The sequence below is a fragment of the Protopterus annectens genome, chromosome 2.part0, assembly GCF_019279795.1.
Source record: "Protopterus annectens isolate FY-2018-M chromosome 2.part0, PAN1.0, whole genome shotgun sequence".
NCBI classification, from domain to species: Eukaryota; Metazoa; Chordata; order Ceratodontiformes; family Protopteridae; genus Protopterus; species Protopterus annectens.
In genome coordinates, this window is record NC_056728.1 from 532,073,365 (window position 1) to 532,101,228 (window position 27,864).

A 27,864-nucleotide genomic window follows, 5' to 3' on the forward strand; every position below is an offset into this window, starting at 1 on the left:
TGAACCATGTTAAGCCTAGCCAATCACCCCATGTGAGAAACAAACCCTGCACATTATGTTTGTAAGGTAAATACTGTAACCATTATGCCAACCCCAGACTATAAATTAAGGCTGTTGCGAGAAAGGGAATGATCAAGATGACTGATCACTTTAAAAAAAAAAGCGAAAAGAAAGCACTCCTATGTGAATTCCAGTATCTGGTATGAGCTGCATAGCTAGTAAGTGTGACTTGAGCTGTTAGCATGCAACCCTTTTCAAGTATTTATTCAGAACATGCATTTTCAAGAAAGTCTCTCTTTATAAAGTAGTAGTACATAAAACACACACAAAATCATTCCCAGGCAAAATAATTGCGAACTATCGAAGACAGAATATTTTTTTTAGATTCTGTGACTCATTCATTGATTCTCAATCCTTTGATAATGTTAATCCAAACAATAAGCCAAACCCAGGAGTGCAGTACAACTCCATTGCTGCTGCTCTAGCTGAAGATGTATTGTTGAAAATCAACATGCCTTAATATTTATCCATTTGAATGTTCATAGTAAAAAATACTCTTTACATAGTTTAATTGTACTCTCTGAATGAAATGTCATAGCAATTTCTGAAATATGAAGAATGACATCACAGAACACTGGAATGTTTCCTTAAGGATGGGGTATATTTAACATCTGGCAAGAATCACAAAGGTGCATAAGGTGATGCAATAATATTTTGCAACATCCTTACCTACAACCTGTCTTGCACTCAATTTTCATATAATGAGAATGGGATCTCTGTTAGTCCGAATAAAAACTAAAGTTCTAAGTTATGTCTGTATGCACCATAAGATGCCATAGCAACAGTAGCTGAAAAAACAATAGTTTTGATGCTACCTAATGTAAAGACAAACATAACTGAGCTGGGGTGCTAAACATCAACTGGAAACAAGAGTATGATTAGTGTCACCCCAATACATCTCTTTAAACACTCAGTCAGTTAGTAAATCATTCTGCATGGAAAGAAATGCACTTATTCGATTGGGTATATTAGACTCATTCAAACGTTCATGTAAATTCCATCTTGACCCATGCAAAGTAACAATTAGGATGTCTATAAAGGGCAAAACATTCCTTTCACAAGTGCAAGACAAACCATTTCATCAATGAGCAAGTACGTATTATAAATGGGTTACATATTACTAAAGCAAAAGATCTAAAATGCGAATGTATGTACATCAACACATAAAGGTCGAATTACATACACAGCAAAACACGTAAATGGCAAAAATCAAAACGCCGAACATGTTTCCTAGCCAGCAGCGTGGTGGTGGGGGATAAGGAAATATATCCTTTTCCCCACTGTAGTACGGTCTCAGAGTTGGTATATTTAAGAAGAGGGGTGTGGGGGTGCAGGGGGGCTTGGCCCCCCTGCATAAGCTTGTTAATGTATTTTTTTTATTTTGTATTTACCTTTGTGGTGCATTTTGCTGACAAAACACATTCAGCATTTTGATTTTCGCCGTTTACATGTTTCTCTGTGTATGTACATCAACCTTTTTGTGTCGATGTACATACATTCACAGTTTCGATCTTTTGGGGTTGTAATATAGACCCTTATAAATGTAATGTAATGATAATAAAAGTTCACGATGAAGTATTCCTAGGTCATTATTACTTATTTTAGCTGTATTTTGTTGTTTCAACATAATTGAGCTGAATTTCAGTACCTGAAGTTACCTGAGTGTTACTAGCACAAATTAAGGACCTCCCTTTGTGGAGCTAAATTATTTTGTATAAGATATTACATATATATGTACATATTTTGTGCTTGAGAATACATTTTAAAAACTGTACACCATTTACTAACTTGTATATCTCTACTTACAGCACACATTACATACTTATAAATGGTTTTCTATATTCTCAATATCTTCATCTAAAGTTTCTTCAAAACTTTCTTGATCTTGGGGGCATGGCCAAGATGAGCACAGAGTAGCAGCTTTTCTTATCAGCTCTGCCTTTACAGAACTTTATTGACAGGAAATATTGATATAAACTTCCCTAATAATAGTTTTTTTTTTATTTTAATTAATTCTTTAAAATATTTATTAGGGTATTATATACAAAATTTCAAGCAGATTTTAAGTTTTCCTGTCAAACTTACACTTGGAAGTACTACAGTAAAAGAACAGGATGAGCTTCACTAAATCTTCTCATCAAGAGACAACTATCAAAAAGGTACTACAGTCATTACTAACTACTATTCAGGAACTAAATGTCAAAATAGACAAAATGGATATAAAAATTGACAATTTCAAAGAAAAGTGTTCTCACCAAATGAGCATTCTACATGAAGATTTATTGCAACAGAGGAAGCAGATTTCAGGAATGGAAACTGCATTAAGTGATATGGATAACAGAATTCAGGAGAGTGAACATAATGTTGAGTTCCTGTTAAAGCAAAATTCTCTTCTTCAGACAAAGGTTGATGACCTTGAGAACAGGTCCCGTAGAAATAATGTGAGAATTTTTGGCTTACTGGATAACATAGAGGGAAATAATATGGAAACATTTTTACCTTCCTGGTTGCCTGAAGTACTTGAACTGTCAGATGCTCTTTCATATGGTATTGAAAGAGCCCATAGATCAATGGTGACATCTAAAAACACCAAGAGTAATTATACTAAATCTGTTATTGTAAAGTTCCTATCAGTCCATGATAAGGAAATGGTACTAAAGACTGCGTTGGCAAAATCCCCAATCAAACTGAAGGATAATATTGTACACTTTGATAATGACTATTCTTCTTCAGTATTATCAGAAAGGAAAATTTTCTTGCCTTTAGTTAGAGAACTAAAAAAGAATAAAATAAAAACCCATTTTCTTTTTCTTGCAAGACTGAAAATATTTTATCAAGATGGTTTTAAAATTTTTGACGACTTAGACAATGCATTAACTTATATAAAATCTAATAACATACTGGAAAAAGTAGATGAAATGGAGTGGGCCAGTCCTAGTCTTAAAAGAAATGCTGAGAACAACACTTGAAAACATTTGACCCTAAAAAAAAAAATCAAAAGATGAATCATAACAAGTACATATTTGTATTTGATTCACTCAGTTGGGGAAATGAAAATGGACATCCAGGTGAGCTTTTGGCATTATATTTAATATAATGTAAATTGGTAAACTAAATAGTTGTCTATATTGTTTTGTAGAATAATCGTTTGTTGGGATTTTCTTTTTTTCATTTGTACTATTTGTTTAAGATGAATTATCTTAATGTTTATTGGTTTGATTCCCATGGATGCAGTGATTCTCCTGTCTCGGATATATATGTTTCTGGATGTCTTGTAGTGGTGCTTATCATTAGGGGGCGTATTTGTTTATCTTGATTATGGTTCTTACAGTGGTTGGAAAACTTTTATTTAGTTATAATTGCTGCATTTGTATTTTAGTTGATTTATGGTTAATTGTTTGATAAAGAAATCTTGTATGATGGTCTGGTGTATAGTTGCAGAATTGCTGTGCTAGTGATGGTACTTCTGACCCGGTACTGCTAACCTGGGATGTGAGTGGCAGTGTGGCTGGAGTAATGGTAAGGCTTTGCTGTCATTTCTGAGTTGTTGATGTGTTTATTTGGAGGCTCTGGTTTGGTGCTCTAGCACTGTAGAGACATGTGTGGTGTTGTTTGTGTTAATTGTATGTTTTGGTTAATAGTGTGGCGAAGCTTTGCTTGATAGCTGTCATTGCTTCGTGTTGTGTATGCAAGGTTTTTTTTTTTTCATCTCTCTTGGTATAGAGGGAGTCTTGAGACATTGCCTTATATGTAGTTAAGTAATCTTTTACTTACTATTTCCCGCAGGAACATTGAAAGCTTTATCTTCATGATGAGCTTGAGACTGTGGTATCCATCGCAGCTGGAAAGCTCGGAGCTTTCTTAAAATGTCATCATGAAGGCGTCAGAAGTAAATTGATCTTCCTCACCGGGAAGCTACTGAATCAAATTTGTTTCCTCATACAGCATACAGAAAGAAGATATAACTAGATTACTACTTTCAACTTATTGTAAGACATTATATGCAATAATCTCTTAATTAAATTGAGATTATACTACGCATGTAGCCTAAATACTTTTTCTGATCATCATAGGTATTCTTGAGCCTTATGTATTTATATATGAATAGTATTCTCATAAAATATTTGCTTTATGTATGACAAGGGTGCCGGTATCTTGATGAGAAATACTAGTTGTGATTTGTGCATTTTTGGAAGATTTAATACCGCTACAAGCTGTTTATATACTTGTGTTACATGTACATTTTTTATAACTATTGACTTGCTGAGAAAATATTCATGAAGCATTTATCAAAATGTTAAATGTATAGATTTATATAATAGGTTATCTCAGTTATTTTATGAATGCATTTGTGTAATAGGCTGATAGGGATGTACCACATAGGCAGCAATAATATTGCAAGGATAGGTGCATTAAAAATAGTTAGATCTGTTTATCATTAGAAAATGTGAAATTTTCATCTTTTGTTTTGTTAATGAAATAGCTTTTCAAAATTCAAAGATAGTATAAGCTATAACTGAATAATAAAAAGCTCATTATATTTAAATAAGGCTTTTATATAGTATACAGGAGCTATTTAAGCACCTTGCTTCTTTGAACTAATATGACCTTTTCCCTAGTTTTCAGTATGGTGATGGACCCTTTGAGGTAACTCAAATTAATGCAATGAATGGAAGATCAGACTTTTAAGATGTATTAGTCACTCTTCTATGAGAGACTGCACAGGGGTGTTTGGTTATAATAAAACTAGCAGGATGTTGTTGGTTTTACTTTTTGACGAGTAATCACTATATTTGGTTTCTGGCAAAGAAATACAGTGTTCATTTCTTTCAGAACAATTAGTATGTTAGTTGATTATTAGTAAAATCACTTTTAATAGCATCTTATTTATTAGCTGCCAATGTCAGTGGTTATTGAAGGCCCTTAGGTGATTCATTTACAACTATGTTCCATTTAGTTGATCACCTACAGCAGTACTATATATCACACATCAGCCTTTATTAGCCATATTTCGGTTATAAAATAATGCCATAGTCTCTTTATAAGGTTCTTATCAAATGTGATTACTTTAAAACAGAAGAGTGAACTAATAGATCATAGTAGTTCTTAATAACCTACTAACTAATGCAAGAAAATTCTGTACTTTATTCCTAAGATGTAGCTGTCATCAATTTACTAATTAACACAACATTATATTTATATATTTGGTTCATACAAAAAATGTTTATGATATTGATGAGAAGCCTTATTTTTATAGTTATGACTATAGACATTTAGCCAGGTGCTGATTGGATGCTGCTTTTGATAGGAGGTCGATTCGAGTGACTGATGTCATTTAAGTTAGGAGTTTTAAACTCCAGAGCGGTTCGGGTTGGTTATTTTGTTTCATGTTTATGTTATAAATATTTTCTAATAACTTTTCAGATGTTCATATCTTATGTAGTAGGAAACAACCTTCATTTTAAGAATATGATAATCTTACATTATGTTTGTTCTAATGATCATAATAGTATTCCTATTAGATATATTCTTGTGTATTTCTTAGATCAGTATGTTTATATTTACATCATTTAATTTTCAATGACTACACTAAAAGGTATATTAGTTAACATTAATTGTTTAAATAATCCTAATAAAAGGAGGAATTTAACTAGATATCTTAAGTTACATAAATCCCAGTTAGTATTTTTACAAGAAACTCACTTAATAACAGAGGATATATTCAGACTTGAATCTAAAACATATAAGATTTTAGAAAGTGCTGAACATACAAAGAAAAAGAGAGGAGTAGCTATCCTATGGAACAGCATAATGCCATTTCCTAAAATAATAGATACATATAAGGATAATAAAGGAATGTTTTGTGCAGTCACCATAGAAATAATCAGTAAAATTGTCACATTGATTAACATATATTGGATCCCAGGGATAGGGATAAACACAGTGAAACAACATCTAGATCAAATTGTACTATTCTCTAAAGGGAACATTATTTTGGCAGGAGATTTCAATTGTATTCTAGATTACAAAGACTCTAGTACTAATGGGAAGAGAAGAATATCTACATCATCTAAATTATTAAAAGTATTTTCAGATGCTTATTTTTTGAAAGATATAAATTATTTTGCAGAAAATACTTCTTTGTTTTACACCTTTTTTTCTCATAGACATAACTCATTCTCGAGGATAGATAGAGTTTTTATTTCTAATAATTTAACAGATTCCTTAAACAAATCAGCAGTGATTTCATGTCCTTTATCAGATCATAATTCTATAATTTTTGAAGTGGTAGTCATTCCAAATTTTAATATTCATATAAAAAGGATCCCAGCTTATATCACAAAATTAAAAGATTTTAATGATTTAATTTCTACAGAAGTACAGATTTTTTAGAACTTAACAATACTAATGATATATCAGAAATCTACATATGGGATGCCCTAAAATCTTATCTATATGGTAGGATATTGAATTGGTACAACAAAAAAGAAAGTTTGGGATAAAGAGCTGCAAGATATACAGTGTAAATAAGACACTTTAAAACTTAGTAATATGGGTGATAAAGATATATCAGATAAAAGAAAATAAATACATATGTTAAATAATAAATATCTAGAAATATTAAAACATAAAACTATGATCAATATAGAAAAATTCAAGTTTATAAATTTCTCTTCTAACCCTAAATCCTTAAAAATTCTTGCTAATAAAATGAAAAGATTAAATAGATTTAATCATATTAATGAAATATTCTCCCCTAAAAAAGGAAAAATGGTATCGGAAATTCATAATATATTAACTGAATTTAGAGAGTTTTTTATAAACATCAACCAAACAACTACTGAAATTTACTCTAAAAAAGAAATAAAAACATTTATTAATAAATACACTAAAATAAGACGTTCAGAGGAACAAGGGATTTCTATTGATAAACAAATATCTTTCAAAGAACTTCAAACTCACATTACCAAATTAAAGCAAAATAAAGCACCAGGTAATGACGGCATCATTCCTGAAATTTACAAATTACTACCTATAAATGTTCTAAAATTGCTTTATAAAGTATTTAATCTCATTCAGGACAAAAATATAATTCCACCATCTTGGAGATACACTTTTATTTCTCCTATTTTAAAATCTAACAAAGATCCCTCTAAGTGTACCTCCTATAGACCCATCTCCCTATTAAACACTGATTACAAACTATTTATGTCCATTTATGCAGAAAGGCTTAAAACAATTTTATCCAAATTAGTTGGTAGTGATCAAACAGGGTTTATAATAAAGAGAACTTCATATGATAACATTAAAAGAATATTAACTTTAATTGATTCTTAAAACAAATTTAACCCTAGTTAGTTTAGATATAAATTGTGCTTTCGACTCAGTTACATGGGAATATCTGTTCACTCTATTAAAGGAATTCAATTTCTCCAATAATTTTATCAATCTTATCACTCTGTTATGTGAACGTAGCCAAGCTTATGTTAAAATTGGTACTAGTATATCTCAAAATATACCAGTAGTAAAAGGTATTAAGCAAGGGTGTCCTTTATCCCCTCTTTTATTTTCATTAGTTATGGAACCATGGGCAAATTTAATAAGACATGATACAGATATTGAAGGATACAAATTAAACCCCACTATATCATCTACAATACAAATGTTTGCAGATGACATATTGATTACTCTTGGGAGCAGAAGGGAATATATACAAAAACTTTTTAAAAACATGGAATATTTTCAAAAAAAAATTCTGGCCTTACTTTTAATAATAATAAAACACAAATTATTTTAACAGATTCAAAAAAATACAATATACCTGATGAATATAATGAATATATAGCTCAGCCTCAACAAATAGCATGTTTAGGTATAATTATTACTAACAATATTAAAGATACCATTCAAATAAATTATAATAAAAGGCTATTACAGACAGAAAATGTAATAAATAAATGGAACAAATTACCATTTTCTATGCATGATAAACTTTTAATAATAAAGATGATCATTCTCCCCAAAATCTTATATACAATTCAGTCTTTATCTATACCTCCTTCTCACTAAATAATTAAAAAATGTATTCAATGATTCAGAAATTTTTGTGGTTACCAAATAAGCCAAGGATTGCATTAACATACCACATGTATAATTGGAATAATGGGGGTATAGCCTTACCAAATTTAGAAATGTATTCAATTTCATCAGTATTCAATACAATCTCTCATCTCATTGATGTGGAATACACTGCTAAGTGGAAAGAGTTTATAGGGGTATTGTTACAAAATACCAAAGATATAAACAGTTCCTATAAGCTAAATATAATTAATAATCCATTTATTTGGAGGTTAAAAGATTATATTTCTGAATTTTCTTCTCTGAGTTTTAAGTCTAAGTATATAGTTTTTCTTTTAAAATCATTTAAAAATATATATTTAAATATAATATATATATAAGGATTGGCTTTTATTTACTCTTCCCTATAGCCTACACACACAGATCTATTTTCTTTTCAGATTATATAAAAATGTCTATATTTCAGCAAACGCATTTAACATTTTGGCACCAAATGATGATAAATAATGAGATAAAATCCAATAGTTTACTCTTGGAAGAGTATAAACTTGATTCTTGTTTATGGTTAGAGCTTCAAGAAGCTAGACAATATGTATTAAATAAATTTGATTCTATGTCTCCTATAATTAGGAAAAAAATTCCCAAGCTAAAACAATATATGATTTTATCAGTTTAGCATAAATCTCCTGCTAATAACAAGGTATTAAACATTTATAGGGCAATTAAATGTGATTTAGATACACATTCAGATAATTATTGGAAATATTTTTCTTTAATTAATAATAATCCCCCTTCTGAGAAAGACAAATTGAATATTTTACAATCAGCAAGTATGACTACTTCTTCTTTAAAATGGAAATTATTCACATGGAGATTTTTAAATAGATCATTTATCACTCCTCATAATATAAGTATATTTTCTAAAAATAATATAACATGTTGGAGATGTAATATTGAATTGAATGCTGATTGGTCTCCTATGTTTTATAATTGCATATATTTAAGAAAAGTTTGGGATGATATCAATAATTTGTTGCAAACAATTTTTTACTGATAATTTCTTTATATCTAAATCACTTGTTTTATTTTATACTCCTGTTCCTGATTGTGTAAAAGAGAATAAGTACCCTTTGGTTTGGTCTATACTATCTATAGCTAGAAAAACAATCACTAAGAACTGGAAATCTAGTACAGCACCTACAATTTTGGAATTTAAAAATATACTCCTTGAAACTTGTAATTTGGAAATGTTAACTATTAAATCTAGATCATCTAGGAATACTACATTATATAATTCATGGAATATCATCTATGAAGTTCTAGAAAAATAGTTTATTAATTTATGTAAACAGATGATTTTTATTAATCCTACAACTACATTAAGGAATTTGTTTTTGCATTATGAATGTCTGTGTACTTAGTTTAGTTACATTGGTTTATATATTAGAAGGTTTTTTTTTTATTTTCTTGCTTTTTAATTTTAAAGAAAAAATGTTAATTTCATGGAAATATGTGTTCATTTTAATAATTATTTAATAAAATTCTTTGAAAAAAACTTTCTTGATCTTGTCTTGTAATATGTTTAATTTGTCTGAACACTTTATTTCACTTTTGAAAGTTATAGTTTTACCTTCTTTTCAATCTTTTTCTCTTAGCTTAATTAAGTTGTTCATACAGAAATCATTAAAACAATGTTCCCTTCAAAACACGTCACATTTCTTCTACTGTCTTTCAACTGAATGCATCAGTCTGACTGGTTATCCAAAGTGACTATATTGTGTTAATATTTTTCTGTGCTCTGATCTGGATTTCAGTTTTGGCCTAATTATCTACTTATAGTTTAATCTACACTTCAGAGGTAGTAAAACTTGTCACAAAGTATCAATGACCTCCTTAATAACACAAAAATATCCAGAATGTTCTGTTGCCTGGTAGATTTGTTTACAATAATGTGATGATTATTGCTCTTGTGCATGCAGTGTAAATCATTTCCTTACTAATGTTGTATAATCAATTTTATTCCAGTCTGTCTCTGGAAAAGTCAAGTCTCCAATTATTACCATTTTCCTTCCTGCATTTCATGCAAATGCAAGCGATGAGTATATCCTCTTGGTCATCAGCTCTGGACTTTGGCCATTTATACACTCCAACAATTATCTGTTCTAGGATTTTTGTTATTGTCACAGTTGCAATCTACAGTACTGGTGTTATCATCAAAGATGTAGTGATCACAGTTTATATTAATTAATTAATTAACTTATATTTGTTCACTGTGAAAGTCTGACAGGGAATTAAAGATTCCTTTCAGTGGAGGCCAAGGGAAAAGCATTCTGCGGATATATATATATATATATATATATATATATATATATATATATATATATATAAAGATGCTAAGACAATGTGCAAAACTTCTGTTAATGCAAACTCATTTATAAAGATATAACAGAGAGATATGAAGAGTACAACAATGAATTAATTTGCTGTGCAATACACATACATTAAAGTTAATATTTTATACATAATTAATACAAATAGTTTTGGTGGTTGCACTGTACAATACGGGATTTTGTTCTATTTTAATTACAAAGACATTGTTGGAGATATGTACTCATATAGTGAGAGAGTAATGATTATTTGGTGCCCAGGTTGGACTGATGCAAGTATAAAAGAATGAAGAAGCATCTAGACAGAGAGTGTGATATATTGTTGTGTAGTGGAAAGGAAAGCCTTGCAAATGAACAGTGAAGAAGATTAGTGTAAAATGTTATAGGTCTGAAGTTCTGTAAGTAATTATTTAGTGAGGGATATACAACAGAAGGTAGGCATGGGGAAATAAGTGGGGGGGGGGGCACAGAAGAAAGTGTTTGGGATAAGAAATAGATAAGCACATTGAGGAGGAATATTCTGATAATGGCTAGTTTAGAAGAAGTGTGCCTGCAAATCACATGTGGTATAGTTGGTGGTAGAGTATGCCATTGATTGGGGAGTGGTGGAAGGGGATGGAGGAGTATTTGTAGCAGTAGCATTGCCATATGCCAAGAAGAAAGGATTTTTCATCCTGTTTCAAGGTTTTTGTTGCATTTTTTGGTGGTGGGAGGTTGGAACGGAGTTCCTCTGATTTACTATGTGGCAAGCATATAGTGAGTATACATGAGAGTTGTACTAGGGAGTCACAATTGCCAGATATTTTAGGTGAATGGACAGCATGGGAAGGGAAACATCATTGCAGTAGATTGAAGAGAGGGGGACTTTTGTGCTATTTTCAATTAGTTGAGTTTGAGGAGATTAGGGAAGTTGAGCAATTTTAGCCATTTCAGAGCTACACTGTGGTGTGTTCTGTTAGGAAGTCTGGTGACCAACTTTGCAATTTTGTTGTATATTTGCTCAAACTTTGTGAGCTGTGTTGATTGTAGATTGGCAAATTCTTCTGAGTTTTATGTCAGGAGAGGGATATGGTAGGCAGCAGCAATGCCCTTATGTGCGTGATCAGATACAATTTTTTTGGAATGATAGGGCATACCTAGTTTTTTGTTTGGTCTGATGGGTTATTTAATGACTGTATAGATAACATTTCAGGTGTTCATCAGTAGTTATTCCAGGTAGTTTAGTTTAGTGGACTAGGTAAATTAATCTGCCATTACACAATTCAGCGGTAAATGGGTTGAGCAGTCTTAATAATTGTTTAGTTGCAAATTGCATACATTTTGTTTTTTGGGGGTTTAGGACTAGGTTAGATTCCAGAGGCCAGGTTTTCACATTTGTGAAGGAAAGCCAAGTGTTCTTAAGAATTTTGGAGATACTGTGAACTAAACAGATGATGGTAGAGTCATCTAAGTACTGGATCAAAGTAGAGTTGTTTAGTGCAGTAGGTAGATTGTTGATGAATATATTGAGGAGAAGTGAGTTGATGATAGATCTTTGGGGGGCATCATCTGTGAAGGGGAGGAATGTACAGGAGGCCATTTTATACTCTGAGTTTTTTGGCAAATGTAAGATTTGAACCACATGATGGCTTTGTCTGCTCTTGGATAGCCTTTAAAGGATAAGGTATTATGAGACAATATCAAAGTCTTTAGAGAAGCTGAGGAATACTAAGGTGACTTCTGTTACTAGGAGTATTTACAGTGTTATGAAATGACAGTAGAGCTGTGTTGGTACTGTGAGAGGTCTGAAAGCCACATTGGCATGGTTTGAATTGATAGCGGCTGAAGAGGAAAGCTGGAAGTTGTGAGAGTATACAGTTCTCTTACAGTTTTGAAAGGGGTAATAGAATATCTATGGATCTAAAGTAATAAATACCAAAGTATGCAAATGATGGACTGCCTATCCCTATACCTTTACTCTGTTCCATATCATTTATTGAGAGGTTACTTATGGCTGACCTACAAGTTATTCTCTGATCCAACTCTCATAACAATGTTACATATTCACAAGAAAAATTATATGAGTTTTACATGTTCCATGGACGTGAGCCTTATTTTTGACTCTAACAGGACTTGTTGGAGAAACAGATTTGTATCCCAAAGGCTATATAATCTATGGAATAAACTTCCTGTCTTCATAAAACAAAGCCCATTCCAAACTCTCTTCAAAAATAATTTGGATAAATGGATGGGGAACTGTAAATTCATGCTCAGGATACTGCCAATGTCCCATATGTACAGAGGCAGTCTGTAAAATGACTCAGGGTTCCAACACTCAAAGACTCACTACCCCAAAACTACCCCATCCCATATCTGGGGACTTAACCTATAATATTGCCATATCCTAGTATCCTAGGTGGGTGGTTGCAGTGGTGCAGTGGTTAACATTGCCACCTCACAGCAAGAGATTTTCCAGTTCAATCCTTGGCTGGGGTGCCTTCTCTACAGAAGCTGCATGTTCTCCCTGTGGTCGTGTGGATTTCCTCCGGGTGCTCCAGTTTCTTCCCACATCTCAAAGATATGCTGTAGGTGGATTTGACACTCTAAATTGGCCCAAGGCACGAATGTCTGTGCCTTCTGTGGAAGGTTGGATGCTCGGCTGGCAACTCGACACCGTAAAACTCCACTGCCAATCATGAGTGGACAGGTGATCCGCTGTGGTGACCCCTAACCAGGAAAAAGCCAAAAGAAGAAGATTGCCATATCCTAGGTATTATTGGTTAGGTTTGTAAAGGCTCTTCAGCTATTACCCTCATAATCACCTATGAACATATGACCTATGAACCTTTATGAAGTTGGAAGATGAAGATTTTTTTTCCAAATGTAGACGTACTTTTCCTGGCTTGATCTGTTAAGCTAGATAGAGACTGGTTAAGCTCAGGTTTCAGTTGGTAGTTTTACCTATTCTGGAGGGTGGTCAGAGATCTCATTACAATCTTTTGTCCATAGTATAACATCTCTATCTAATTTTTGTCAGAATATCTGTTACAGAAAAATATTTTACTTTGACTGAACTGGTTTACAAACATTGTTAATTAACCATGTTTCATGATCAATAACATCAATTTTATGTGGACCTAGGAAATATGTCAGTTAATGATCCTTGTAGTAACAACCAGCAAATATAAAGCAAATGTTCCTAGCTGTGATCTGTAAATATTTCTTAGCAAAAGTGCTGCATTGTGTTAATCAAGTATTGGAACATTCTAGCTGCAAAAATTATCATCAAATGTCTTGACAAGGGTACTCCATCTTGCCTAAATATATGTGTACCCAAAATTAAGCTTGGGTGTTTTATACATTCCATTTTTTTTAATGGTCATTTTCTCATGTAGGTATCTATCATTTTTCCCCACTGACCTGACTCTCCTTTTTATGGGATTTGTGAAAAATATTTCCTAACACCTGTACAAGCTTTGTCAAAGAGGAATACAAGTTCCCTACTTAATGTCAGTGATTCCTTAAACATGAGGTTATTTTTTCCAACATGAATAAAACAGTTCCATACTGTCTTACATTTAGGCATCATAAGGTACTACTCAGATCCTATATTTTTGTTTCTGGCAGGCATATCATTATTCAGTGTTCATTATCCTCTCTACAAACATGAGTATCAGTTTCTTTAACAACTGCATCTTCATTTGCTAGAGTTATCATTTCTAATCTGGTCTGAAAAATCTATAACCTCTATTTCAGTAATGTCTGCTCTTTTCGTTCTTTTAGAACAAGAAAATAATTGCCTTCACCATTCGTATTATTAAGATCACTGTTTTAACTAAGAAGAACTTCATAAAAGGATGGCACAGTGGTGCAGAGGTAGCATTTTCACCTCACTGCAAGAGATTATTCAGTTTGCTTCTCAGCTGGAGTGCCTTTTGTATGGAGTCTGCATGTCCTCCCTGTGGTCATGTAGGTTTTCTCCTGGTACTCTGGTTTTCTCCCATGTTACAAAGATGTGCATCTGGAGCATTTCTCCCTGGACGTCGGCGTTTCCTCCCATATTACACAAACATACATCTGGAGCATTTCTCCCCGGACCTCCACTGAAAATTGTCTTTGTTCCAAGTCGGACTTTCCTGGTAAACAACTGTTAAATAAATAAATAATAAAATAAATAAAGGCAATAATCTGATCTACTGTATTATTCATGTAAGTCCCACAAAGACTCTAGGGTTTCTTTTCATCATGCAGAAATGTGTGCAACAAGCTATATTTACTATCCCTCACAGTCATGGCACAAGTTATAACTAGTTGGACTCTTGTGGGGGCTATAGTCTCTCTGCCTCTGCCTAGCCATTTATTCCAAAAAACAGTACAAATCAGAGGTAAAAAATGTGTCTCCAAATAAAGCTTTTTCCTCTATTCAGTTAACCAAGAAATCACAAAACAACTCTGGATTGTTTCAGATAAGGTCTAGAATGTCTTGCCTGTAATCACTAGTAATTTATGACTAGCTAGGCCCCTTTGGGGGGCTGGATTGTTATAACCTGCAATCTATCCATGTCTTCTAACAAACAATAATAATTCTACATAAATAAAATATAAATGAAATATTTATAGATATTTAATAAATAGTGTATCCCTTTTAAGCATATTACCCATTTTTTTAAGGGAACTGTAATTCTTACATATAAATGATGTTAGCTTTGCTGTAACTACTGTTTGTTATAACTTGGACTGTAATCACTTATTTTATGTCCCTGGGCTGAGTAAAGAAAATTAAGTGGAGAAAAAGTGCCCAAACACCAAAACCTAATAATCACAGAAAGAGGCACTTAAGAAGGAGCACCCACACATGACTGGATGAAAACTGACTTTAATATCCAAAACGAAGCTTGTAATCCACAGAAAACACACATAAATGGTTTAATGAATCAATGTGTTTTTGTCCACATAAATGACTTCTTCAGATGTGAACTAACATTGGCAAGTAGACCCTTCTTATACCTGCAATTACCATGAACCACCAATGAATGGAGCCTTTACAAGCCTGGCCCATAGGATTACCCTGACATCGTGCCACTTGATCTTAGTTCCTAGTGCCTCTTTCGAGTAGAGCCACAGGAGTGATCCCCAGGGTGAATGTTCTATTTCCCATTCACTCATCAAAGTCTCTCTTGAAGAGGGTCAGTGAGGTGCTCTGTTTGACATGTATGGGAAGTCTATTCTGTAGCAAGGGCAGTCTCTGGGTTATGAACCTGTCCCTCCAGCATGTTCTGTTGATTTAATGAGGTTGAGGTCACTGGAGCATGTGGTGCGGAGGGACTTGGATTTCTTTAGATGTAGCATTCCTAACAGAGCTCGATTAGACATGGCTTTGTATGTCAAGCAAAGATCGCCTCTAAGTAGGCGATATGAGACAGAGAATAGTTGGAGTTTTTTGTGTCTGTCCCTATATGACAAGTGTTTAAGGCCTAGGATCCTCTTTGTGAGGTACTTTTGCAGCCTCTCCAGTTGTTGCAGGTGTCTAGTGAGGTACATGCCAAATGGGGCATTGTACTCGATGACTGGCCTAATGAGGGAAGAGTAGAGGGAGACAATGACCTCTTTCTTCCTGAATGCAAAACCCTTAGTAATGAGATGTGCCACATAGAAGGACTTTCTGACCACAGTGGCAATGTAGTGGTTAAAAGAGAGGCTGCTGTTAACCTGTGTTACCATATCTCTTATAAAACCTTCTGTGTTCAGTGGGCTACCACTAATGTGGTAATTCAAAGGAACTGGGTTTTTCCCAAAGGGGAGGATGACACATTTTTTGGCATTGAGCTTTAAGCCATGGTTCTGACACCAGTCCGGTCTCAGTGAGGCCTTTCTGTAGGATGCCAACATCACTTGGGAAGTTAATAATAGCTCCAAACTTGCAATCATCTGTGAACTTTGTCAGCCAGAGAGTCTTTGTGTTGGCCTGGACTTCAGAGAAGTAGATACCAACCAGGAGAGGACCCAGGACAGAACCCTGTGGGAGTCCACTCATGACTCGTCGGCAGTCTGACTTGGAGTCCGCTACTTTCACACTGTGTGTGCTATCTGTGAGCCAGTTTGCAACCCACCTAGTGATATAGGGGTTGATGCCTAGCTTAGTAAGTTTTTCTATGATTCCTGAATGGGGAATGGTATCAAACACCTTGGTCAGATCAAGGTAGGCTGTATGAACCACCTTGCCTTCATCCTCAGCTCTGGTGACTGACTCAAAGAAGTCGACCAAGTTGAGCAGGCATGATCATATGTTCATAGGTTGGTACTAGGCTATCAGCCCTAGGGCTATACAAGCCTAGCCAAACAATTCCCCAGATATTTCTTCCCACAATATTTACTGCCCTGGACCCCTGTCTAGCAGGGTGACTGACATGATCCCCGGGGTGAATTTCCTATCTCCCATCCAATCGTCAAGGTTCCTTTTGAAGAGGGCCAAGGAGGCGCTCTGCTTGACATGTATGGGCAGTCTATTCCAAAATATGGGGGAGTCTCTGGGTCAGTAACCTATCCCTTCAGCATGTTTTGTTCATTGTGATGACAAGGTTTAGATTCCTAGAGCATGTGGCTCTGAGGGATTGGAATTTCTTTAAGTGCAGCCTTGTATGTTAAGCAGAGATCACCTCCGAGTAAACGATATGCCAACAGAGTATAGCTGGTGTTTTTTTAGATGGTCAGCATAGGGCATCTGCTTTAGGCCTGTGATTCTTTTAGTGAGGTATTTCTGCAGCCTTTCCAGCTGTTGCAGATGTTTTGTGAGGTACATACCAAATGGGGCGTTGTACTCTATAATGGGTCTAAGGAGAGATGTGTACAATGGGACAATGACCTCCTTTTTTCTGGATGAAAAGCCCTTAGTGATGAGGTGTGCCACATAGAAGGATTTCCTGACTGTTGTGGTGATGTGGTTATCGAAGGTGAGACCACTGTCCACCTGTGTCCCAAAGTCTCTCATCACACTTTCAGTGTTTAGTGTACTGCCACCTATGTGGTAATTCATGGGTATATTGTTTTTCCCGAAGGGGATAACTATACATTTATTGGCATTAAGCTTGAGCCCATGGCTCTGGCACCAAGCATCTGTTTCTGTAAGGTCCTTTTGTAGAATATCCACATCATTTGGGGATTCAATAATGACTCCCAGTTTGCAGTAATCTGCAAACTTTGTTAGCCAGAGTCCCTTAGTGTTGGCCTGTACTTCAGAGAAGTAGATGCCAAACAAGAGCAGTCCCAGAACTGAACCCTGAGGTACTCCACTTTTCACTTGTCTGGAGCTGAATTTGGAGTCGGCTGCTTTTACAGTCTGGGTTCTGTCAGTAACCAGTTGGCAGCCCATCAAGTGACATAGGGATTTATGCCCAGCTTAGTAAGTTTATCTAAGATTCCAGAGTGGGGGATGGTGTTGAAGGTCTTGGTGAGGTCCAGATAGGCTGTTTGGACTGCCTTACTCTCGTCCACAGCTCCTGATTCGAAGAAGTCAATCAGGTTCAGGAGACAAGATCGACCCTTCACGAATCCAAGCTGGGTGGGGTCCAGTGTTTGAAGGTTACCAATGTCTTTGTTTATAAGTTCCATGATAATGCATTCCATGTCCTTGCAGATCAGGCTCATCAGACTGATGGGATGGTAGTTCCCAGGATCTAAGGTGCATCCCCCCTTGTGGAGTAGGATAAATGTGGCTGTGCACCACTCAGTGGACGTAAAGCCTGAAGTTAGGCTATGATTAAACATGACACTTAGGTGAGGTGCCAGTTCATTTTGTGGTTCATGTAGTACACAGCCCAGGATGTCATCTGGTCCCATGGATGCTGTATTCTTAGCTTTGGAGAGTTCAGTTTCTACCTGTGTGGCCATGATTACCAGAATTTGGCAATCTTTTGAATTGAGATGGGCCCTTTAGGGGGTGAGAGGGAGGTGAAGTTGGGACTAAATCGATCTGCCAGGATATTGGCAATATCATTGGGATCAGTATATTTAATGCCATTCTGTTGCAGCTCAGAGCAGATCTGAGCATTGCCATTTAGATTCTTGACATAACTATAGAATGCCTTGTGGTTGTCTTTGGAATCTTTGGCAATTTTATTTTCGTAACTAGCTTTGGAGGATTTTATGAGGGATCTCAGCTTCTTACTGAGGCTGGTAAGGGAGTTTTTTGCACCCTAGGATTTTCCACTTTTCTGCAACAGTTTCTTCCTTCTGTTGTATAGTTTGTTTATGGCAGGGTCCACCAGATTGGCTTCCTTTTTTTGGAGGAGAGCATCTTGGTTCTATTTGGGATGGCACAATTCATGCATGAGTGGATGTGCTCGTACAGTGCCTTAGTGCAGGATTCAGCGGTCAAACTTTCAGCTCCCGTTTGCAGGGTGGCATGAAGTTTGTCACTTCTGACTTAAGTAGCATGAAGCTGGCTTTGGAGAAGTTTTTTACGGAGGTTTCCTTATTGGGGGGTGGGGGTGGGATGTGGATGTCAAGGGTGATTTGCTTATGGTCAGACCTGACCAATGAGGGGGTGACCACTGGTGTGGAGCATCTATCTCCCATGTTGCTAATGACCAGGTCTAGGATATTGGATCCCCTGGTGGGTCAATGGATTAGTTCATCCAGGGTGTTGGAATTTATGAATTCCAAGAACCGTTGGGAAAGTTGTTGATACCTGAGTAGTTTTCCCAGTTAATGGCAGGGTAGTTGAAATCGCCCAGTATTAGGGTGTATGGTTGTATCTTAATATTTTCCAGTATGTTTAGAAAGGTGTAGTGAGAATCTTGGGACATGGTGAGGGATCTGTAGCAAGCTACAATTTGAATTGCAGTCTCACCTAGTGTTAGTTGCACCTGGAGAATTTCAGATGCATTGTGTTGGACAACTAGCCTGGAGGTGTGAATATCCTTGGTGAATATGGGCACTACTCCACCTTTAGTTTTTCAGTCTTGGTTTGGTGGCCAAAAAATGTGATACGAGTTGTAGCCTGGTATTGCAGTGGTACTCTCTGGAGTCTTGGACCAGGTCTCAGATACTGCACAGATATCGATACCGTCCATTTTTAGGAGTGCCAAGAGAGAGTGCATTTTAAGATTTAGACTTCTAACATTGAGTAGCATTACCTTCAGATTTTGCATCCTTGTATCTGTTATGGTGGTGGTTTTGTCCTTTGAACCTTGCCTAAAAAAGGCACTATAGGAGTGGCAAGAGCTTTAGCCAGTAACCTGAATCCCAAGGGTGCCAGGTGGAGACCATCTCTGGCAAAGCATCGTGGTTTGTCAATCATGTCTTCCCAGGCAGACAGATACTGGATCCCCTTTGAATGACACCAGATGCTTAGCCAATTGTTGAAGTCAATCATTTTGTCCTTATACTGTGGTATCATTCTGGGTGAAGGCAGGATGCTATTCAGGGCTATGGTCATACCTGCCTGGGCCACATTATCTGAGAGCTCTTCCATGTCTCTTTTCATGTAGTCTAGGGAGGTACATCTCAAGTCATTCACTTCAACATGGACAATGACAGAGTCGTATTTGTACTTGTTGTGGAGTGACTTGAGTGCATGCATTATGTGGCGGATCCTGGCACCCGATAGGTAGCTGACTGTAATTTTCTCCTTGCACAGCCTGATGAGTGGGACATTAGTGTGCCTGAACATAGAGTCACCTATGACTAAAGTGTCGGGTACGTTGTCTTGCCATAGGGTCTGTTGTTGGGTGGCACACTGGTGTTGTGAGCTATGTGTCACTTTGGTTGTGACTGGTGTTTGTTTGCGTTTCAGCTTCAGAGGTCCTTGTTGCTTGTGCAGGTTAATGTTAAGGGACTCCGCATATGTGGGTTTAGTGTTGCTATGTGTGGGTGTTGGTGTGGGTTTTGAAGGCTATGTGTTGCTTGAGGTCTAGTGCAGGTGTTAACCTTCTCCTCTTGACTGTCTAGCACAATCTTGGCTGGAGAGAGCTTTGCTTCCAATTTGGCTATGTAAGTGCATCTCTCACAGGTTGTAGTGTTGGTTGTAAGGAGGAGAGGGTTGTCTTTGTACATGAGGTAGTTGCTGCATTGCCCCAGTATGCACAGATTAACCAGGTGGACAGGAGAAATCACTGAAAGCTGACTCTTGGACATGCCTGTTTATGTGCTTTTTTTGTAAAGTACAAGAGCTGTTTGCCTTTACCTTTGCAAGATATTTTGCAATTATAGGCTGTTTAGTACCTACGATTAATTTCTCCTTATTAACAATGAGAGTTGAGTGCTTGTATCAGTTTAAGGCTTCCTAGTGCTTTCCAGCAGGTTCTAGAGCAAGTGCTAGTCACAGGGGTTCAGATTTTATTGCTACTACTGAGAAACCAGCTAAGGGAAAATTTGAATAGCAAACTTTCTGGCACCTGGAATAGTTTAACCGTAGCCCTGCAGTACTGCACGATGTGGAAAATGCACAAACACACCCGTATTTTAAGCCAGAAAGTTGAAAGGGATAGAAATCAGACCAAAATGGCTAATAAAATTACAGTTTCAGAGCTGGAAACCACTCCTCTAGTGATATGTAGTACAATGCTCAGCACTCCCACTGGTAAGCAGTAGGACTTCCCTCTACCACAGCAAGGTCTGGATAGCTCTGAACATAGAAAATAAAGTCCTGAAACCAGCAAAGCCTGGGATCTGGACTATACTAGCTAGGAAAGTTGGGAAGTAAGCAAACAAGATAGTATCTTTGTTTTTTTTTTTTTCTTTTTTGGTTAAAACAGGCTAAACAATGCAATAATACAGTTAATAAACACATAAAAAGCTAACACACTTGAGTGTGTAACCCTAAACAGTAAATGCAATTAAAACTCTAAAAAAATAGCAATTTAAAACATTTTGAATGAAGCAAGGCAAGTGCACAACTGAAAAACAGTTTAAGAGGCAGTAGTACAGTAGAACAAGTAGCTAGTCTACATATACAGAAAAGTCTATATATACAGAAAAGCAGCTAAAACACACTAAAACAATTCAGATGCAGTGCAACCTAGAGCACTTGAGTTGTAGCAATATTAAGGCAATACAGTTTTAATAAATGCACTAAAATATACTCTATATTTCCAAAATGTTTGAGAAGCACAGTCAGAACACAAGGAGATTCAGGCATTTTTTTTTTGTAAGAAAAGGAGAAAGGAGGAACAGAAGGAAAGAAACTAAGTGGGTTGGCCTTCTCAGATGTTCCCTATGTATTAGGTAGAATGAGCTGACACTAGACTGGGAGGAGTGTCCCAGATCAAATTTACAGTAGGGGTGGGCAACTGCAAACCCACCAAGTATAACAGCAAGACACCAAAAGGGAGCAAGGATGGGAACAATACTAAAGCTAATAGCCTACACTCTTTTAGACAGTAGACACTACAGAAATGTTTATTACAGCAGTGAGCCACAAAATGAAAGTTTTTTAAACAGATAAAGGAGCACAGTGAAATACAGTGAAACTAGCTATAAAGCTTTACAAACAGTGTGACAGTAAAAAACTTATTTCTCAGGCACTGTAAGGTAGACAATTTTAGTTTAACCATGCAGATTAGTTAATAGCAATAAAATACAGTAAAAAGTATGCAGCAGGCAGTAAAAAGTGCTATATATAAATTGCTAGAAGCAATAACCAGTATAAATAAGCCAAACAAATAGGATACTTATTGTTATATATTTCAGAACAGAGTTGTAGTCAATGCCCCTCCTCCACTTGGCTCAGTGTGTACCCTTCACAAAACCAAACTGTGTGGGATCCAGAGTTTGGAGATTCCCTATATCCTTGTTTATTAGGTCCATGATGATGCTTTCCATATATTTGCATATCAGACTCATCAGACTAATGGGGCAATAGTTCCCAGGGTCTGTAGTCACTCCTCCTTTGTGGAGAGTGATGACTGTAGCAGTGCACCATTTGGTAGGGACAAAGTCTGAGGTGAGGCTGTGATTGAACATGGCACATAGCTGAGGTGCTGGTTGACTCTGTCGTTCATGTACAACACAACCAGGGATATTGCCAGTTCCCATGGAAGCTGTATTCTTGGCCTATGACAGTGCTGTTTTAACCTGTGTAGCAGTAATACTGGGTTCCTGGCAATCTACTGATATCGTAATAGGTCCTTTGAGGGGGGAGAGGGGGTAAAGTTGGCACTGAATCTGTTGGCCAGTATATTGGCAATATCTGTTGGCTCGGTATAAGAGGTACCATTGTGCAGTAGCTTAGAACAAATCTGGGTATTGCCATGGAGATTCTTTACATAACTATAGAAGGCCTTGTGGTTGTCTTTACTATCTGCTGCAATTCTGTTTTCATAGCTAGCTTTAGTGGATTTGATGAGAGATCTCAACTTTTTGTTGAGGCTGACGAGGGAGTTTTTCCAGTCTTGGGACTTCACCTTATTCTGCATCAGTTTCCTCCTTCTGTTGTACAGTTTGTTTATGGCAGGGGACCACCAGATTGGCTTCCTGTTTTTGGAGGAGAGCGTCTTGGTTCTATTGAATATGGAGAGATCCATGCATTTGTGTACATGTTTGTACAGTGCATTGGTGTATGATTTGTCGGTCATGCAACTATTCTCCATTTGCATGGGTGCCATGAAGTTAGCCACCTCTGTTTTTAGGAGCTCAAAGTTAGCTTTGGAGAAGGTTTTCCTGGTGGTTACCTTTGTGGGGATGGGGGATGGGAGCGATGTGGATTTCCAAGGTGATTAATTTGTGGTCAGATCTAATCAGGGAAGAGTTAACTACTGGTGTAAAGCAACGGTCGCCCATGTTAGTAATGACCAGGTCAAGGATGTTGCTACCTCTAGTGGGGGTGATAACAAGCTGGTCCAGTGCATTTGAATTAATGAATTCCAGGAAACATTGGGCAAGTGTATTGGTGCATGAGTAGTTTTTCCAGTTAATGGAGGAGTAGTTGAAGTCGCACAGTATGAGAGTGTTAGGCTGGACCCTAATATTCTCCAATGTGCTTAGGAACGTGGAGCAATGAAACCTAAAATAAATACATCAAAGCACATATGTAAAACTTATGTACAATATAATAAATAAGTGACAATAAATGCTACAAAAATGGAAAATATATATAAGGTGTATAAAAATACATAAAACATATATTTATAAAATCCTTACGATTACAATAAAATAAAATAAAACCTTTTCTAAAGAGGCACATTTAAATCCCTAATCCTCTAGCTCCATCTAATGACCAAAGCTTACTGAGTGCACTTAAAAAACATTTTAATGTAATGCTTAGTGAAATACCTTGTCAGATGTTTATAAAAAATGTAACTAAAAAACTAGCATCTTTCAGCTGTTCCCAGTTAGGGGCTGCCACAGCAGAACTCTGGTCATGATTGGAAGCAGATTTTTATGTTGCTGAGGTGCCAGCCTGATGCCCAACTTTCAAAGAAGGTACACCCATTCACATATGCACCTACCTGCATGTCTTTAACATCACTCAACTGCGGGGAGGACATGCCGACTCCACACAGAAGGTGCTCCAGCCGAGAACTGAACCAGAGAACCGCTTGCTTTAAGGTGACCATGCTAACCACTGCACCACCGCAGCCTTTTCCAAAAAATGTAACAAGTCCAAACCAAAACCAAAACCAAGTGTTCCAAAAGTTATAGTCTAACTACTCTTTTAAAACAGAGGCGAGAAAGACAGTGTCATTCAAACCTGGTGGTTTATTAGCTTCTAAAGCAATTTGCCAGTAAACTTCTCTATATTCAATTTTGGTCTATGACAAGCCACCTGAACATCAACTGGTATTTCCTCTAAGATGAAAAATAAGAACTTAGCTGATGGAAAATTAACAGTATGTTTAAACAAAGCACTTCTCCGATTGTTATTTCATATATCATAAATATGCTCATAAATTATTTTTCTAAGCTTCCTTTCCATCTTTCTGACATAAGTTGCATGACATTTGTCATGTGTAGCAATACATGCAACTCCACTAGAATCACATGTACTATAGGTTCTACTAACAATATATCTATCCCTAACTTCAACATAAATAGCTTCAGCATTGCTAACAAAGGGGCAGTGTGGACACAATCTACATTTAAATGTACCCAGTTTGTTCCATTTCTTATTATTTATTTGCTTGTACTCCAGCAAATCTTTAATATTCAGGCCTTTTCTAAAAATACACTTTAAAGGCTTGTCAAACATAACCTTAAGTTCAGATGAGCTTGCAAATTTAACCCACTCCCTCTGCATAATATTTTTAATGACTTCAATGTCTCCATTACAATCAGTCATGAAAGCATATTAATACCTGCTCCACATCTCTGGCAAATCTTCTAAGATGTTAGTATTAGCCTTATCAGAGGTTTGAAGTTCAGAAATAAGAATCGGAGGAAATGTATCCTTCCTACCCCTTATTGCATCACGATGAACCTTATTTATTAATTTTATGGGGTAGCCCCTCTCAATAAACATACCCCTCAAGACTTCACATTCACAGTCAAAATCCTGATCATCTGAGGTCATCCTACCTGGTCTCATAAATTATCCCTTAACTATACTCTTTTTTGATAGTATGGATGTGCACTATATAGTATATAATAAAGATATGAATTGGAATGTGTCTTTTTCCTAAATACTTTAGACCTCAACACCCCACTGTCCTTGTAAATAGTAACATCCAAGTAATTTATTTTCCCATAATCAATATAGTATGTAAAATGTAAAAAAATTGGTAGGGCTAGAAATATAGTTAAATAATTCAACAAACTTATTCTCTGTATCAACCTAAAATATACAGATATCATCTAAAAAATGCTTGTATAAAATCCAACAGTCCTTATATTGAGAATTTTTTTATAAACTTCTCTTCCCAGACTGATTAAATAATATTAGCATAAATAGGGGCGTACCATGGCCCCATGGCTACCCTACTAACCCGTTGAAAAAAATCCCCACCAAAATATATAAAGTATTTTTTCAATACAATATCAACAAGCTCCAAACAGGTATGAAAATCATTTTGTGCTAATAACCCCCCAGTGTTCTTAGTGCTTCTTCAAACCATTCAAACCCCTGCTCATGGGGTATAGAACCACATAAATCAACTATATCGATAGTAATACATATTATTCTGTCTTAATATAAATTCTGTTTAACACAGCATAAAAAAATCCCATAGGTCTTTCAAAACAATACTACCTTCTGTGGATAACTTCTTAAGTTTAAAATCTAAAAATCTAGCTAAAAGGGCTGTTATATAACCTTCAGCTTACACAATAGTTCATAATGGTTGATCCGACAAAATTGTTAGAATGCTTATTCTGGCTCCTATTTATTCTCTTAGGTTACATCCCCTGGTTGCCTGGAAATGAAACATTTGAGGCAGAGGAAACAACGGTGTGACAAATCACAATGAGTAGTTCCACCAGTTGGGTAAGCTGGCCAACCAGCTTTCCAAGGTCTCCGATGTCTCTGCCTCTGATCCCTGAAGCTCCCAGTGAAGCAGGAAGTCCATCCATCTCCCAAAATGGCACCAGTAAACAAAATAAAGTGGAAAAAAAGCCCATACACCAAAAACTTATAATCACAGGAATAGGCACTTAGGAAGGACCACCCACACATGACCGGGTAAAAACTGACTTTAATATAAAAAAATGAAGCTTGTAATCCACAGAAAACACACATAAATGCTTTAATGAATCACCACATTTTCATCCACATAAATGACTTCTTGAGACATGAATTAACAATGGCAAATACACCCTTCTTATACCTGCAATTACCACGAACCACCAATGAAAATCAATGAAACCTAAAATAAATACATCAAAGCACACATGTAAAACTTATGTACAAGATAATAAATAAGCTACAATAAATGCTACAAAAAATACAAAAACAGAAAATATATATATAAAAAGTATGTATAAAAAATACATAAACCATATATTTATGAGCCTGAAATGGCACAGATGGATTAGCTTTCTAGTCAACAAATATAAAATAATAATAATAAAAATAAATAAACATAAAAATAAATAATATTACTATACTAGAAAATAAGATATTATGTTTTATGTGGAAATAACAATGTGTAGTAATAAATGGCAGGAATGAATAGTCCCTGAAGGTGAAGGAAGGAGATCAGCAAAGGAGATGGGACAATTTCAAAGGGTAAGTGCATGGAGATACATAGCGCTACAGGAGCAAATCACAAGACAGTATCAGCAGTTAGGGCAAGCTATGATACCATTGTAAAGAAATGGAAGGAGCTGATAGACATGCCCATCAAGTAGTGGAGGAAGACAGAGCTATGTCACCAATCTGAGCATTGCTTGGAACAAGTAAGGTGGCAGAAACAACCCCTGCCACTGCAGAAAGACCAGTGGAAAGGAGAGAGGAATATGGGAACAGATCACCTTAAAAGACCGCTAAGCAAGAAAGAAAGGGCAGTGATCAACAGATTAAACTGACCAAATACTTCAGAAGGAAAGAGAGGAATGAAGCAAGCAATGGATGGATGGATTTGAGATGTACCCTTTAATGGAGGAAGAGCAGAAGAGAAAGCTGGAGAGATCCACATCCAGGCAGATATCTAAGCTAATATTGCAGGCCATTTGGCTTGTCCAAGCCATTCTAGGGAAAGACAGATTAGAAGCCCATTGAGGCATAATGTCAAGTGGAAGGAAAAGAGGACCAGAAGAAGAAAAGAGGAGCAAAAGGAGTAGGCTAGTAGAGATAGAGATATAGCTATATGAGGGTAAGAGAATGGTGAGACAGAAACTCAGACTTCAGACTGATTTATGACTTTAATATTGTTGAAGAAGCATGAAACCCTTAAAATGAACACTGGCTCATTGGACATCCAAAGGGCATTTAAATATGGAATGAAGTTCTGGTCAATATGATTATATGGGGAAATCCATTTAAAACTGTCAAAAAGTCTCTTGTTTCAAACTACACATTTTTAGAGTAGTAGAACTCCAAACTAAACATGTTTGTGTGGGTACTAGTTAAATTTCGAAGGAAATAAGCCAATATTATGATGCCGTAGAATGAGTAAGTCTATGATGGTATCATATTGAGGAAGGGTTGGGGATCGATGAGTAATGCGATCGGTAGTTAGGATAATTAGTAGGGGGGAAATATTACCCAAGGTGCATTATCAAAGTGGCTGTTGAGCCAGATGACTGGCAGTGACTTTGTTCTTTCTTATCTGGAGGGGTTACATGCATTGCTGCACTAGTGTGACATACTCATGGTCATAGGGTGGAGGGAGTACATGCATTACTGTACTAGTGTGGCATATCCATGGTCATGGGGTGGAGGGGTACATGCATTGCTGCACAAGTGTGTCATACCCATGGTCATGGGGTG